Raw genomic sequence first — 17147 nt, forward strand, 5'->3', positions numbered from 1 at the left:
CTCGTGTCTCCAGCCTCACAAAAGCAATCACTAATTTGTGAGCTGGGCCGGGGCAGATCACAAACGTGAAAATTTCAGAAAAAGTATGAAAATTATTTGCGAAAAACGCTTTAAATATATTTTTTTTTATTCCTCAAATTAAAATAAACATAGAAAAAATTAAAAAACAGAAAATACTTAAGAAAACATCGAACTCTATGTGGCGCCGCTGAGATTCGAACCTACACACTTTGGGTTTTTCTATAAAAGTTGTGAACGGCGTCTTAGCGAGCTCAGCCACAACACCACTCAACATTTCGTTGACAAAATGCAATGCTATATTATTTGTTCAGTGTATGAGTAAATTGTCATTTTGGTGAATTTCGTTGATATGGTGAATTGTTTTTGTGACTTTCGTTTACTGAATACCGAAATCATCTCAAGTCACAAAAATTGTCTCTAAAGGAAAATCTCAAATTTAGAGACTTGAGATGAGACTGAATTACAGAATTCAGCCGTTAGTCTAGTAACAAATGTATAGTACAGACACTTATGACGAAATTACAGAGACTATAAGCTATGACGAACACTAGCAAAAATAATTTATATTATTACAGATTAAGTAATTTTTTAGTTTAAGTTGAAAAGCGTATTTTGAGTCGGTGAAATCAATATCCAAAACACTTGAGAAGCAACTAATTTCTGATAGGGCTCTGTTAATAGGCGCTTTTGAGTTATAAACAGTTCTACTCAGCCCTATGAAAAAGATTTCAAAGTGGCGGAGGTTTCTACAGGGAGTATTTAAGCATAGTCTTTCAAGAAGCAGCGCGCAGTCAATTTTGCCCGTGAAAAGATCGAAAATGAACAACGAGGCCAAAAGAATTCTGCGATTGTTTAGGGATAGTAAGGATATTAGTTGGCATCGAGACTCATAAGACGGGATCGGTTCAGAGAAACGTAATGAAATAAGCGCGAAGCGCATAAAGATTTTTTGAACCCGCTCCAGGCGGTTGATGTGAACTGTGTGGTAGGGCCGCCAAATGAAAGCCGCATACTCAAGTTTGGACCGCACAAAAGACGTATATAAAACTTTGAGTGTGTAGGGGTCAGAGAAGTTTGCGGAATGGCGTCTGCCAAAAGCAAGCATTGAAAGCGCCTTAGAAATTGTGAAGCTTACGTGAGTGTTAAAATTAAACTTTGAGTCGAAGTGTACCCCCAAATCTTTAACTTCAAGAGTCGTTCGGAGAAAGGTCTCTGCAATATGATAGGAGGTATGAAGTGGCCTCAGCAGTTTACCATACGTCACAGTGTGGCACTTACTTATATTAAGGAAAAGACGGTTCTTAAAACACCAGATATAAAGCTTATTAATCTCAAATTGAAGAACAACGACATCATTATAACAACTGATCTCAGAATAGATCTTGAGATCATCAGCATAAAGCAGAAATTTGGTAGATGATAAGCAAGAGCTAATGTCATTAATGAACAAGATAAATAGTAAAGGGCCCAGAATACTGCCCTGGGGCACTCCAGAGGTGGCCCAAAATGGTTTCGAATAAACACCGTCAATATTTACAACATTACTTCTGTTCTGCAGGTAAGATTTAATCCACTGTAGGAACGTAGAGTGGGACCCATAACAAGCTAATTTCGAAATTAAAATTTTATGAGAAATTGTATCGAATGCCTTCGAGAAGTCTAGGTATATTGTATCAACCTGAAAACCCCGCCTAAATGCCGCGTAGCAATCCTCAGAAAAGACAGCGAGGTTCGTTAATGTGGATCTGGTCGGGACAAAACCATGTTGATTGGCGCAAATCAGGCGTTTAATACTAAAGTAAAGCTTGTCATTGACAACCCATTCAAAAAGCTACGAAGTTGTAGACAATTTGGAAATAGGCCTGTAATTAGAACAGTTACTTTTGTTGCCAGACTTAAAAATGGGAGTGACGGATGCTTGTTTCCAGTCATCAATAAAAATACCCGATGCCAATGATTTATTGAATATAATCATTAAGGGTCGTACTAGCGAAGGAAAATTTTTCAATAGAATAAGTGAAAGATTGTCAACATCAGTTCTGGAGGAATTTTTAAGTTTTATAATCCCCTCAACTATGTCTGCCTCAGTGAGAGTAAGTGACCTAAAATTATTAGCAGAGGGAGACATAATTAACTTGTGTATGTTATATGCCTCTTCCACAGTTAAATAATTATCTTTGATAAAGTTCGCCGAGAAGAAGTCAGCAAAGAGATTAGCAGCCTCATTAACAGAGTTGCCAGTAATATTATTGTAGCTTACTGATTTCGGTATGCTAGATACGCTCTTCATGGAGTTAATGTAATTCCAAAAGTTCTTCGGATTGCTCTTGATGTTTACCTCAAAATTTCTAAGTACGGCATATAAAGACTTATTAAGATTGTTAAATTTTTTCTTATAAATAATAAACAAATCATAAAATCGACGCTGATTAGTAAACTTATATTTTTTAAAGAACTTGTTTCTCAAATTTTTTAGATGTTTGAGCTCACTATTGTGCCAGGGAGATTTATAAATTTTATTTTTATATACCGGCACGATTTTTTCGCAAATCTTATGAATTTCATTTTTAAATACATTGAAAGACTTTCCAACTTCACATTCGCCAAGCATAGCATCCCAATCAACTCCACGTAAAGCAGAATTTAAACGATTAAAATCACATTTACGAAAATTGAACGATGTTTTCATGTTTGATGTAGGAATACAGAAATACTCAAAGAACTGAATTTCAAGCTTTAAGGGCAGGTGATGCAAGTTTGGTGGCGAAATTGAAGACGCAGGTTCCGAGATAACAAAACTAATATTATTAGTTACAAAAATTAAATCAAGAGTGCGATGAAAAGAATTATGGAAACTATTAATTTGAGATAAACCAACCCCTCCAAAATTATCAATAAGATACGATTCATAAGAGCTGTTAATATTAGTAGGAGTTAAATAGAGATTTTTTTCAAGAGAGATCCAACTAACATTACTTAAATTAAAATCCCCCAGTACACATAGCTGCCTTTCTCCTAAACTTCGCTTAAGATTTAAGATATTCAGGCCTGTTCTGAATTCCGACTCGTTTTGAAAAGTAAAACGAGGCTGATTCCGAGTCGATTTCTTTTTGGTGTTCTCAATTCCGATTGAAAGAAATCGATTCGAAGTCGATTCCGAATCGTTTTCATTTCGAGTCGATAACCAAGCGAAACAGCTGTTTTCATTTGTTTTGGTTTTAGTTAAATTAAAATTGTGTAAAAATTTGAACAAAATGCCAGCACCAATGGTTTTCGGAAATGCAGAGGCAAGAAGACGTGCAATGGTACATAAAAAACGTAAAAATCGACAGCTTAGATCGCAAGTGAACATATTACGGCAGCTGGATTCCAAGTAAGTTTTTTTAAATAAAGTGGTTGGATCAACGGGTATGTAAACATATGTATCCGTATTTTTAGATTTATGGAGTCCTACCGCGTAGATAAGGACATTTTCCAAATGATCCTTGGTAAGATAGGCAATATGTTGGCAGAACGCCATCGCTTTATTTCACCAACCACACAATTAGCGGCTACACTCCGGTTTTTAGCAACGGGATCATACCAAGTGGGTATAGCCAAAGACCAAGATATGAACATTGGCAGAAGCACCTTTTCAAAAATTTTGCACTCTACTATAGAGGAATTAGAAAACTGTATTTGTGAAGATAACATTCAGCTGAATATGTCTATTTTTTAATAGAAAGGGTTATTTTAGTATAAATGTTATGGTGGTAAGTTATAAAATACTTACAGATATGGGTTTCATCAGTAATGCGTAGTATTTTTATTGGCAGGTTTGCAATTATAACATGGAAATACTAGCTGTAGATGCAAGTCACCCGGGGTCGTGTCATGATTCCTTCATATGGAATCAAAGTGAAGTAAGGCAGTTCTATAGAAATAATAGTGCTCCAAATACTTGGATTTTGGCGGATTCTGGTTATGCCTTGGAGCATTGTATCTTGACATCATATAAGAGCCCACAGTATGGATCAATGGAACATAAATATAACAAGAAGCATGCTGCGGCGCGCAATATGGTTGAACGCACAATAGGCGTGTTCAAAAGCCGGTTCCGATGCATGCAAGGAACTCTGCATTATGAACCACGATTTGTAGGGCAAATTATTAATGTTTGTTGTGCGCTACACAACATTTGCCGCAAGCGCAACATTCCTGTCTACGAAGATGATGGAAGGGATGAAGAAATTCAGCATAGAAATCCTGACGACGAAAACGAGGGTGAAACCATTCCTCAAGCCAACATAGATGGAGTGGAAGTCAGAAATGAAGTTGCTCGAACTTTCCTTGTGTAATATATATAAACTCCTGGCCGAAAGACTCTTCTTCTCCCTCTACCTCTACTTCTTCCTCTACCTCTACATCTTCCTCTACCTCTCCTTCTCCCCTACCTCGCCTTCTACGTCTACATCTACCTCTCCTTCTCACTCTACCTCTACCTAAATCTCTACCTCTACCTCTAAATCTACTTCTACCTCTCCTTCTCCCTCTACCTCTCCTTCTCCCTATACCTCTATCTCTCCCTCTACCTCTACATCTTCCTCTACCTCTCCTTCTCCCCTACCTTGCCTTCTACCTCTACATCTACCTAAACCTCTACCTCTAAATCTACTTCTAACTCTCCTTCTCCCTCTACCTCTACCTCTACATCTTCCTCTACCTCTCGTTCTCCCCTACCTCGCCTTCTACCTCTACATCTACCTCTCCTTCTCCCTCTACCTCTACCTAAACCTCTACCTCTACTTCTACCCCTCCTTCTCCTCTACCTCTTCCTCAACCTCTACATCTACCTCTACCTCTCTTTATCCCTCTACCTCTTCCTCAACCTCTACATCTACCTCTCCTTCTCACTCTACCTCTACCTAAACCTCTACCTCTAAATCTACTTCTACCTCTCCTTCTCCCTCTACCTCTCCTTCTCCCTATACCTCTACCTCTCCGTCTACCTCTACATCTTCCTCTACCTCTCGTTCTCCCCTACCTCACCTTCTACCTCTACATCTACCTCTCCTTCTCCCTCTACCTCTACCTAAACCTCTACCTCTACATCTACTTCTACCTCTCCTTCTCCCTCTACCTCTTCCTCAACCTCTACATCTACCTCTACATCTTCCTCTACCTCTCCTTCTCCCCTACCTCGCCTTCTACCTCTACATCTACCTCTCCTTCTCACTCTACCTCTACTTAAACCTCTACCTCTAAATCTACTTCTACCTCTCCTTCTCCCTCTACCTCTCCTTCTCCCTATACCTCTACCTCTCCCTCTACCTCTACATCTTCCTCTACCTCTCCTTCTCCCCTACCTCGCCTTCTACCTCTACATCTTCCTCTCCTTCTCACTCTACCTATACCTAAACCTCTACCTCTAAATCTACTTCTACCTCTCCTTCTCCCTCTACCTCTCCTTCTCTCTATACCTCTCCCTCTACCTCTACATCTTCCTCTACCTCTCGTTCTCCCCTATCTCGCCTTCTACCTCTACCTCTACCTCTACCTCTCGCTCTACCTCTACATCTTCCTCTACCTCTCCTTCTCCCCTACCTCGCCTTCTACCTCTACATCTACCTCTCCTTCTCACTCTACCTCTACCTAAACCTCTACCTCTACCTCTAAATCTACTTCTACCTCTCCTTCTCCCTATACCTCTACCTCTCCCTCTACCTCTACATCTTCCTCTACCTCTCGTTCTCCCCTACCTCGCCTTCTACCTCTACATCTACCTCTCCTTCTCCCTCTACCTCTACCTAAACCTCTACCTCTACTTCTACCCCTCCTTCTCCCTCTACCTCTTCCTCAACCTCTACATCTACCTCTACCTCTCTTTATCCCTCTACCTCTTCCTCAACCTCTACATCTACCTCTCCTTCTCACTCTACCTCTACCTAAACCTCTACTTCTAAATCTACTTCTACCTCTCCTTCTCCCTCTACCTCTCCTTCTCCCTATACCTCTACCTCTCCGTCTACCTCTACATCTTCCGCTACCTCTCGTTCTCACCTTCTACCTCTACATCTACCTCTCCTTCTCCCTCTACCTCTACCTAAACCTCTACCTCTACATCTACTTCTACCTATCCTTCTCCCTCTACCTCGCCTTCTACCTCTACATCTACCTCTCCTTCTCACTCTACCTCTACCTAAACCTCTACCTCTACATCTACTTCTACCTCTCCTTCTCCCTCTACCTCTCCTTCTCCCTATACCTCTACCTCTCCCTCTACCTCTACATCTTCCTCCACCTCTCGTTCTCCCCTACCTCGCTTTCTACCTCTACATCTACCTCTCCTTCTCCCTCTACCTCTACCTAAACCTCTACCTCTACCTCTAAATCTACTTCTAACTCTCCTTCTCCCTCTACCTCTACATCTTCCTCTACCTCTCCTTCTCCCCTACCTCGCCTTCTACCTCTACATCTACCTCTCCTTCTCACTCTACCTCCACCTAAACCTCTACCTCTAAATCTACTCCTACCTCTCCTTCTCCCTCTACCTCTCCTTCTCCCTATACCTCTACCTCTCCCTCTACCTCTACATCTTCCTCTACCTCTCGTTCTCCCCTACCTGGCTTTCTACCTCTACATCTACCGCTCCTTCTCCCTCTACCTCTACCTCTACATCTACTTCTACCTCTCCTTCTCCCTCTACCTCTTCCTCAACCTCTACATCTACCTCTACCTCTACCTCTCCTTCTCCCTCTACCTCTTCCTCAACCTCTACATCTACCTCTACCTCTACATCACCAACTCCATTTCCATTTCTATCTGATCTGTACTAATCAGTCATTTTTATATTATCATAATATTAAAATAAAATAACAAAACGAGCTTCGGTTATTTTTTAAATTCCTTAGTTTTTCTCTTTGTCCGACTTGCTCCTCTCCCTCTGCTGAGAAGAAAACAAGCTCTGGACAAATGTGAGGTGCTTTTCCAACCCTGCGAATACAATGGCTGGATGTCTCATAATTTCGGTGATTGTTTCTTTTTGCGCCCGAAGAGATGAACGAGCCTGTCTAGTGACCATATCAGCGCCGCTTACTAAGCATAAACCTATATGGTAGGTCCCGCTCTTACAATAGCCGGTTCTTCTCACTAATAAGACTCTGTTTTAATCCCTCATATTGTCATCCATACAGCTTTAACGATCCCAAATCTCCTGTTACAGGCTAAAACTCAAAACTACACCTGCTGCGTCTGCCTATAAATATATGCCCTGTTTATTCGTGGAAAGGTGAAAGAGTTTCCACTGGAATTTACCTCACCTAATAGTCCTAGCCCTAATTACACATCACTCCGTGCAATACAATCTATTTGATCCTGATATCAGGCACAGGTTAGGGGGTTAGAATATACCCGCGGTAGGTATGCCTGTCGTAGGAGGCGACTAATATATCAGATTCAAGGGGCTGTGTAGCGCAACCCTTTCAGGTTGCCAGCGCAATACATAGCTTCTCCAAACCCAATTGTCAACCTCACCTATCCGTGGCGTATCCTGTTTCATTAACAGCGAGGCTCTGGCCACCCCGAACTCCTTATGGATCTAGAAGAATGGCCTAGAAGGTCGCATGTGTTCATAACCAATCGTTCCCGAATTGGTCGGGCTTGGTACCTGAACGTACCGGATCTGCATCCGGCAAAGGACCATCAACATCGGTAACACTCCCCAAGGCCTTCGGGGAGTGTCTTTGTCGCTACAACAACAAAGGAATAACTCCTTAGAATGGCAAGGCTTTTCCATCCGGTTAGGCGATACAGACCTCCAAATATAAAATATCACCTGCCTAAGTAGTTGTCATCCTGACATCTGTGCGCTGCTAAGGGGAAAAGATCGCATAATTATTGGTGATCTCATTGCGCACCATTCCATCATAACCAGGGGTTCGAGAAGCCACCAAAATGGAGAGGACCTACAGAAAAAAACCCACCACACGACGCGCATGGAAAAGACTTTGGCGATTGGCATATGCAGTTACAATTCCATATCGTACCACTTGGTGCCCTTAAAGTCCTGATTGAGAGTCCTTTTTAAAAATGAAAAAAAAAAGTTTATACAAAGTATGTAGATACGTATATATTTTTAAAAATACATATACTATTTACATGCATCTAGTAAACAATTTTAATAACTAGTTTTTTTTCCAATTTTGTACATATAGAGATTGAGATTCAAATACATACTTTCATTGCACAAATACAAATTATATAAACTTTTTTAAAGTATCCAACTTTTGCTGCTCTATTTCCTCAATTCTTTCATGGTGCCTCTTTTTCTCCTTTTCTCTCGCCTCTTTCAATTCTAGTTCAGTTTTTTTGTGCAAAAGCAGTTTGTCGAATGCATCGGCAATTCGTTTTAACAAAAGATTGTGTTCAGCGCACACTTTTTCAAATGTGTCAACAGGTCGCCGACGTTGACGCAATGTACTTGGTAGCTCAGTTTCAGCAGCAGGTTCGGCCGTACTGGCACAGCTTTCATCAGTTATGCTTTTAACATCGTCATTAGTTGCCTCCTCACTGCTAACTGTTTTTTTAATTTGAGAGTCCAAAGCGTCTGACGCCACTCGTACCGTCCACCGATTTAAACAAATTGCAAAGCACCGCAATTGCTTCTTCACTGGGTGAAATAGGCTGCTGAAAGTATGGTCCACCACCAGTGGCGTTCATTTCGCGACGGTTGTCAGAAAGTTTATTTTTTATGCTGCCTTTCCAATCAATCCAAGACTGTAAAGAAAAATAAAATATACCAAAAGGAAGACCAAATTTTGTTAGTTTTGATTACCTTTTTCCAGCCAGCCAAATCTTTGCAGGGTGGCCCGACAGCATTGAGGGACTTAGCAAGATCGGACCATTTTTGCTCTATCTCCACTCTGTCACCTTTCGTGTAGCCTCTAGCAATATCTTCCTCAGCTTGCATAAAAGATAGAATGATTTGCTCTTGTTTTGCGTTACGCTTTTTCCCCCTTAAGTATATGTGTGTACATACATATGTAAGTATTTGTCATAATTCAATAAAATATATTAAAATGCGTCAATTGAATACTTACACTTTGGTTCCTTTTCGTACGTATGCAAATAATTAATAAAATTTAACTTTTGCTTGCATCTTCTATTTTGCCGAAACTAAATATGTTTGTTGACAAAAGAAATCAGCTGTTCTAAGTAAAAAGGGGTTGCCATAAGTCACAGATGCTAACAGAAATAATCGCTCTAAGAAAATATTTTCGTAAATTCTGCTATTCTAACAGTGAAGAATTGTTTTTATAAATAGTTTATATTATATTTTCATATCTTCCCATGTATTCTGAGGAAAGAAATGAATATTAACTAAAGAAAAATATTCTACGTTGTAATGTGCTTCAAATACTTCATTCGACTATTAATTCCTTGGGCATGGCAATAATGAACTTTTCGATTATTACTGCGCATGCGCTGTAGTGAAATTGAGAACACGTCGGTTTCGTTTCGACCATGATCGCTTTGTTAAGCTTGAACAATTTTTGATAGGAATTTTCAAATAAAGATTTGTTATACTAAATAAATAAATTGCCCAGCAAAAATTTGTTATAAATCATCCATATAAAATGAATAATTTAATAAAACTTATTTGTGGGAAAAATAATTTAATTATCTGTGCTTAATAGGCTAATTACTTTCGATTCCGACTGCTCAGAGGCAAAACTTTTCAAATCGACCAAGTATGGTCGGAATCGATATTCAGAACACCAATCCATTTCGACTCCGAATAAATTGGTCGGAATCGAAATCCAGAACAGGCCTGATTATTTACATGAGCCTTATAAATACTTTCTGGGCTGGACGGCGGAATGTATGAAGCACAAATGAGCAGTTGACCCAGAGAGCCATGAATCCCCACACAAAGTTGATCAAGAAGCGTGTCACTAACAGTTAAAGAAATAAGCGAGGCCTGGAGACCGACCCGGGCGGCAATCAGCACACCACCTCCTCTATTTAGGCCGGTCTTTGTTGCATCTCTATCCTTACGGAAAATATGATAAAGCTTAGGCAAGGTGCACACGAGGCTACGCGTATTAGACGCTGCAAGCGAAATTTTTACGCTTTGATGCCGAACACATGTATTTGAATGGAGAGCTGCATACGAGGCGTCAGCTGCATGAAAGCGACAAAGCATGACATTTTCGTGTAGCTAGGCGTACAGCAATTTTGGTCGCTAGGCGTAAATACACCTAGAAAAGAGCAAGAAGAAGATGTTTGTTTACAATTTTTCGTTTGCAAACTTGTGTGCTGTGCTTCTGTTGCTATAATTATATATTGAATTTATTTCATATAAAAAATATAAAATGGTCGACGCGACTAAATTCGTTCCATTGGTTGAGAATTATCCTTGCCTATACAAAAATTATTTAGCAGAATATTCGAAGAAAGATGTTACAGAAAGAACCTGGGCAGCAATTGGTGTGGAAATGAATTGGTCAGGTGTGTAGATTTTGCATTTCTTTTTATAAATAAAAACAAAGAATATGTCTAAATAGATTTAAATTTATTACACTCTTCGTTACAGTGCCTGATTGCAAAGAAAAGTGGAAGAACTTGCGAAATGGCTTTGTAAGAAATCTCAAGCCATCTCCTAGTGGATCTTCTACTAAAGCGAATAGGCCTTACTATTTGCACGACATTATGCAATTCGTTCTTCCATATGTAAAACCAGTGCATCATTCTGAAAATACCAGCAACATTATAATATCAGAACAATATTTGGATGAAATTGAAAATGGATCAATTGCTGACGACAACTACAGCGATTGTGCCCCCACGAAGACAGGGTCTTTGATCTGCAACAACCTAGAATCACATCCAGCCAAAGAAAGCAATTTTGAACCAACATTTAGTGCCAAGAAAATAAATAAAACAGCCCGAGATGAAGTCGATGTGGCGGTGCTAAATTACCTTAAAACAAAAAAGGGAAATACAACTTCGGAAGATCCAAAAAAAAAATGTTTCTAATGAGCTTACTTCCCGACGTAAGAAGTCTTTCTCTCGAGAATTTGCGCACATTTAAAATTCGATCTATATGCTGCTAGAGGAGCTTTTAAATGAACAAAGGGCACAATCTGTCAGGCGGGAACTGTTTGATCCAGCAGCATCTTATGGTCTGCATCCCAGCTCCTTCGCCCGAGTAAACTTGCGTTTTTGTATATTATTTATTATATAATTATACTATTATTTAGTTATAAACAGATGTTAGAATGGGTATGTTTTCAATGGGCTGATCTCATAAGTATCTTACTACATAGAAGTAGTCATGAATTAGACGATACAATAGTGAACGAAAAAAGTACCAGTGTTACAAGTGGATGCTAGTTTGAATACATCTACACCCAGGGAAGTAAGTATTGGCACAAGGCCTTTTTGCGGTTTTCACCTAGTTTTGCTTTAGAAAAATAATTATATAAATATATATATAAATAAGATGGACTAAAAATTCACATGCTTAAAATGTTTCCCAAAATTTAGAACATGTTTTTGAAATCGGTTTGCATAGTTTTCGTTCATTTAAGTTTTATTTAAAAATAGTGAAAACAAAAAAGGAAGTAGCTGAAACAACTTGCAATTAATTTTTGCTGCTATAATTTTATTCGCATGTGTACACATAGTTCAAACTAGCCTCATTCACAGAACAGATCGAGTACTATTGGTAATATTATTTGATATGAATTATTATTCACTTTTTTTCAACTATTTGAATTAAATTTATTGCAATAAATGTTGTTAAATGGAAAGTAAAACAGTCTAACAGTTTTTATAAACAATAATTCCACTGCCAGGGCAAAGAAACATTTGGTAATAAAAAATAATTGCTTAAATAGTGTCGTAAGTTTTGTGGGGCAGAATTTTCCATTATGTTTACATTATCGAACTCTGGCAGAGTACTTATGTTCCGTTGAACTGGTTGCTGGTTTTCGATATCGGGAAGGAAGATCGGGTATGATATGCCATCTTTATTCTTTATAAAATTATTTAGGATACAAGCACTTTGTATAATTGAAATGATTGTTTCGTACTTTTGGCATCGTATAGGTGTTGAGAAAACTCCAAATTTTTTTACCATCATCCTGAAACTGCACTCTATGTTCCTCCTACCGCGACTTAGTCTATAATTAAATATGCGCATCTTGTTGACAATGTTTCTTTCCGGATAAGGCCGCATAACATTTTTCCTTAAAGGAAAGGCGTTATCTGCTAAGAAATAATATGGAAACTTATTTCCACTGTCGTCATGCGGTAGTTCCTTTGGGGGTGGTAAATTATTGTAACTTTCTAACCAACGTCCAAACGTCGAAATTCTAAAAACTCCCTCGTCGCTATTTTGTCCTGCAAATCCGCATTCTATTGATGTAAATATCCCGTCGGCATCGCAACAAGAAAGTAATATTACTGAATGGTAGTTTTTGTAATTGAAATTAGCTGAACCCGAATTTGGATATTTTTGAATTCGCACATGCTTTCCGCCGATAGCTCCTAAGCAATTTGGCAGCTGCCATAGATCAGAGAACCATCCCGCAATACTCTTCCAACGCTCCTCATTTGGCAACGTAGCCAGATACCTAAACAAAAAGTTATAAAGAATTTAGACCACGCACATACACAACAACATGTTCGCCACCAACTCAGTAGAGGCCTCAATTCAAAGATACTCATATCTAATGAAAAGCTCCGACTCAGAAAATATTCCTATAACAAATCGAATTTGTCATCAGAACAGTGTTGTTGTAGCAACACCTAATACTAGGATTTTCAACAGAGTTGGACGACAAAGAAATTACTGCTAGAGTTGTTGGTTCTACATTACAATTGACTCGGTGGTGTATGTCATGCGGATTACATGACGCATGCCGGGGTGATTCTGGGTAAGTAAGAATTTACTCTGTAACAGTATCGAAGCTGAGCAAGTGACAAGGTGACAAGGAACTCACTGGGAAGTGTTTAATTACCCCAGGTCCCGGAAGGTTTTGGAGGGACTAAGCACTATTGAAAGTACTTTAACCAGATTATGAAAGGCGAGATGGTATCGGGCCCTGGAAATGTGCGTACTTATCTGCAACGTATGGAAATGCGGTTTAAGCCAACTGTGTTTAGAAACCTTTGCGGGCCAGCGCGTATTTATCTGGATAAAACGGTTTTCGGTCGGGAAATCCCGAGTTAGAAAATTTCAGAAGCAGCTTGTTTAGCATATCATTTCGATCTTCAACAAGGAGGAGTTCGTGTTATTCAGATGTCATAACCAAGCATTCCATAGCAGTTATGAGTGTAGAATTATGGTAGGCCTGCAACTGTATCCAGTGGAGGTTATGTAGATCGGAAGACCATACTGGTGGCTCACAAAAAAGATCGGTCGGCCAATTGCATTCTACATCGTCAAAGGTGTTGCTTTGTACTTTCCCCCAGGTGCTGCAAGCGATTTTGTGTCGCATCTCTACGCAGCAGTTTAAATGGCCTAGGCGGTTATGTGCAATTTAGTGATAACGACGGCTCATAGCTTTCACCACAATCAAATCCAATCGCTCGCTCAACAGTTGAATACAGCAATTGTGTAGGTCAGGGAAACAGACTCTTAGTCCCTACCTCCCTTTGCACCGTTTGCCAGCACAGAATATATACGTTTGCGACATCCGCCCAATGCAGCTCCTGCCATGGACGGTGCCACTTTCCTAGATGTTCTGGTCTCCGCGACGATCTGCACTGCAGACGTGTTCTGGGTATAATGTCCACAGAGAAGATCGTGAGAGCGGAAATGGAGGCGGCATCGAGTTTATCATACACCACTCTGTGCAATATCATATATTTGATCCCGCCATCGACCGCAGGCACAGTGTCTTAGAACGTCAAGGCCTATCTGTCCGGTCAGGCGATGCAAACCTAGAAATCATCAACATCTACATCCCTCCTGCCACCTGTTGCCCCAGTGGATACCGCCCTAATATCAGAGCCTTACTCACTGGAAACAATCGCATTATCTTAGGCGATTTCAATGCCCATCACGATCTATAGTATTCAAACTTGCGGGCGGACAGTAGGGGTGAGATGTTGGTGGATCAAATAGAAGAAACGACGTTCTGCACAATAAACGGAGACGCCCCCACACGTATGGTAGGAAGCTGTCCAGTTCGTCGGACATATCAATCGTGAGCTCAGGACTCGTAAACTGCGTCAACTGACAGCCGATGTTAACATTGGCATCCGACCACCTGCCTATACTTATTTCGCTCGAGCGTTCCGCTGAATTCATCGTCACAGAAAAACGCACTTTCATTAACTTTAAAAAAGGAAAGTGGGACGAATACAAATCCTTTACAGACAACCGCTTTGCTGCCCTCCCTATCCCGACTGATGCCCGCCTCGGCTCGTTTAACTCCCGCCGGTAGAATTCCCGAAATTCGGCCCCACTTCCCGGCGGAGGCCGCAAGTTTAGCGAGAGAACGTGACCTTATAAGACAGCTCGATCCCGGCGACCCCCAATTAAGGGATATAAACCAACGCATCAGATTGCTTGTGGATGAACACAAGCGGGCGAGATGGGAGGAGCATTTAAGCGGTTGTAACCTCTCTGCCGCTGTAGTTAAACTTTGGTCCACCGTAAAATTCCTATCGAATCCGTCTAGGCACAATGACAAAGTTTCCATCGCCTTTGGTGATAAAGTGCTGTCGGATGCGAAAAAATGCGCGAGCGCTTTCTGCCGACAATATATAATGCATTCTACGGTCGAAAAAGATAGACGGAGGGCCAACAGACACGCACATAAACATAAATTCAGCGCGTCACCAATTACCATCACCGCCAAAGAGGTTGGCGATGCCATCGGTCATGCTAAACCATCCAAAGCAGTGGGCTTAAAAGCCTAGGGAAAGAGGGTTTCAAATATTTAGTGCATGTCTTCAACCTGTCTCTTTCCACCTTTGTCATACCCGAATAATGGAAAATGGCCAAGGTGGTCCCGCTACTAAAGCCTGGGAAACCAGCTAACATAGGAGAGTCATATCGCCCGATATCTCTCCTGTCGCCAGTAGCCAAGGCGCTTGAAGCCATTTTGCTCCCCTAATTCAAGGCAAATTTGCAACTAGCCAACCATCAGAATGTCTTCAGAAAACTACACAGCACATCCACCGCGTTAAATGCCATTAGTACTCAAATAAATTGCAGATTAAATCAAAACCCTCATCGTCGGACAGTACTCATTGCGTTAGACCTGTCAAAAGCTTTTCATACTGTCAACTATGGCACGTTACTGCAAGACCTGGAAGGGTCTCCCCTTCCTCTAAGTCTTAAAAGGTGGACCGCAAATTATCTGTCTGGTCGGCTAGCATCGGTGCAATTCAGGAATGCAACATCCAAACCAAGAGGAATTAAACAAGGTGTGGAACAGGGTGATGTCCTATTCCCTATTTTGTTTAACTTGGAGAGCATGCAACCGCAATTGTACCGAAAATCCAGAGGCGTAATAAAATCCTCAAACCTCTTGCCGGCAGCACTTGGGGTAAAGATAAAGAAACGCTCATTACCACTTACAAAGCAATTGGCCGGCCGATTGAATTCTACGCGTCCCCGTTATGGTGGCCAAGCCTAAAGGCTACTCACTGGAAGAATTTACAGGCCTGCCAAAATACCGCCCTCAGAACCGCTACGGGCTGTCGTCTTACGTCCCCAGAACACCATCTACATATTGAGGCGAGAATACTCCCCATTAGGGAGAGAAATGAAATGATAACGAAACAGTTTCTGTTGAAAACCCAGAAACCTGGACATCCCAACAGACATCTGATTGATGAGCTACACCGCCCAGAGCTTAAGAGATAATCTCCGTAAGCATTATGAGGAAATAAGGTACCTGAGGACACAGCCATATAAAGCTAAAAAGCACAAACAGGTCCTCAGTGAAATCCGCAAAGAGTCGGACCTCTATGCCAGGAATTGCCCGGTGAATCCAGTACTTAAAGAACAATACCCAAAACTAGCAGAAAAGGAACGACCACTGTTAACACAACAACAGGAGAAACGCATTCTGCCTAGGGAAACGCTCGTCACTCTAGCTCAACTTCGATCTGGATACTGTAACAGGTTAACTCTTACATATCCAGAATCAACCCCGACATACAAAATGTATGCCCCGCTTGCAATGTGTCCTCACATGTTATGGAATCGCATTCACAATGGAAGCAGTAAGGAAGGCGGTCGGCATGATATGTTGGTGCACAGTGGCTAGTCATTGTCGGCTGGGGCGGGTCCTTGCCAACCTTACTGTTCCTGCGCCATAAACAGAAAAATGTTCCTATCATGCCTATCAAAACTAGCAGCTGTCAAATTCAAAAAACCTGGCAGAAGCGCAGAGACCGACTCAAAACGCTTATAAATTCAAAAGAAAACAACATCCGGCCGAACCGGATGTCACGGACAGACCGTTAACATTCAAAGATTTAAATTCAAATTCAAAAGAAAAGAAACTCAAAAGAAACTAAACGCAACAAAAATTACCGAACCGGACATGACCGGTTACTAACTCTAAAATCAAAACTCAAAAAAAAACTGCTGAAAAATAAAATTGCAAAAAAAAGCTGAAAATTAAAATAAATAAAAAAGACAAGGGCCGAATATACATAGGGGGCGCCGCGGGTGTTGTTGCGACGCCCGGTGCTTGTCCCACCCTCAAAATCCATGGCCACCGACGCACCTAAATTTCGGTGGCCCCTTACCTGGTTCCCTAAGTGCCTTCTAAATGAGACGAATCATCAGCATTCCCATTTTTTTTTAAATTTATTGACAATTCATTATAAATTCCTTATAACCGTTCGATATAATTTCTTAGGTGGTTATTGCCAACCAAGCTGTCCTCATCTAAGAACTTATTTGAAATGTCTACAAACTCTTTGTTTTATTTTAACTTAAATTGCTAATACTGGAGTTACTCCACAGGACGCCAGTCATTTTGTTTTATTCAATGTTAAATAAGAAAATCAATAAAGTCGATACTTAGATTAAACTATTAATATTCGGAACGTATAATGAATGAAATTAATCAAAGCTGTCATGTCTATATTTTAATCTACTAGAACGACGAAGA

The 17147-nt window shown here is 40.6% G+C and overlaps 2 long non-coding RNA genes across 2 annotated transcripts; one reads left to right on the top strand and one right to left on the bottom strand.

Moving 5' to 3' along the window:
* The first annotated feature begins 3265 nt into the window (after positions 1 to 3265).
* Positions 3266 to 3998, top strand: LOC137252414 (uncharacterized). The gene is made up of 3 exons (XR_010953552.1): positions 3266 to 3394; positions 3460 to 3773; positions 3837 to 3998. It is a non-coding gene; the product is annotated as an uncharacterized lncRNA (long non-coding RNA).
* Positions 3999 to 8249: 4251 nt separating this feature from the next.
* On the bottom strand, positions 8250 to 9422 carry LOC137254099 (uncharacterized). Its single transcript, XR_010953978.1, has 3 exons — positions 9099 to 9422; positions 8834 to 9014; positions 8250 to 8775 (listed from the first exon to the last, which is right to left on the bottom strand). It is a non-coding gene; the product is annotated as an uncharacterized lncRNA (long non-coding RNA).
* Between the last annotated feature and the right edge of the window lie 7725 nt (positions 9423 to 17147).

The sequence above is a fragment of the Eurosta solidaginis genome, chromosome 5, assembly GCF_040869045.1.
Source record: "Eurosta solidaginis isolate ZX-2024a chromosome 5, ASM4086904v1, whole genome shotgun sequence".
NCBI classification, from domain to species: domain Eukaryota; kingdom Metazoa; phylum Arthropoda; class Insecta; order Diptera; family Tephritidae; genus Eurosta; species Eurosta solidaginis.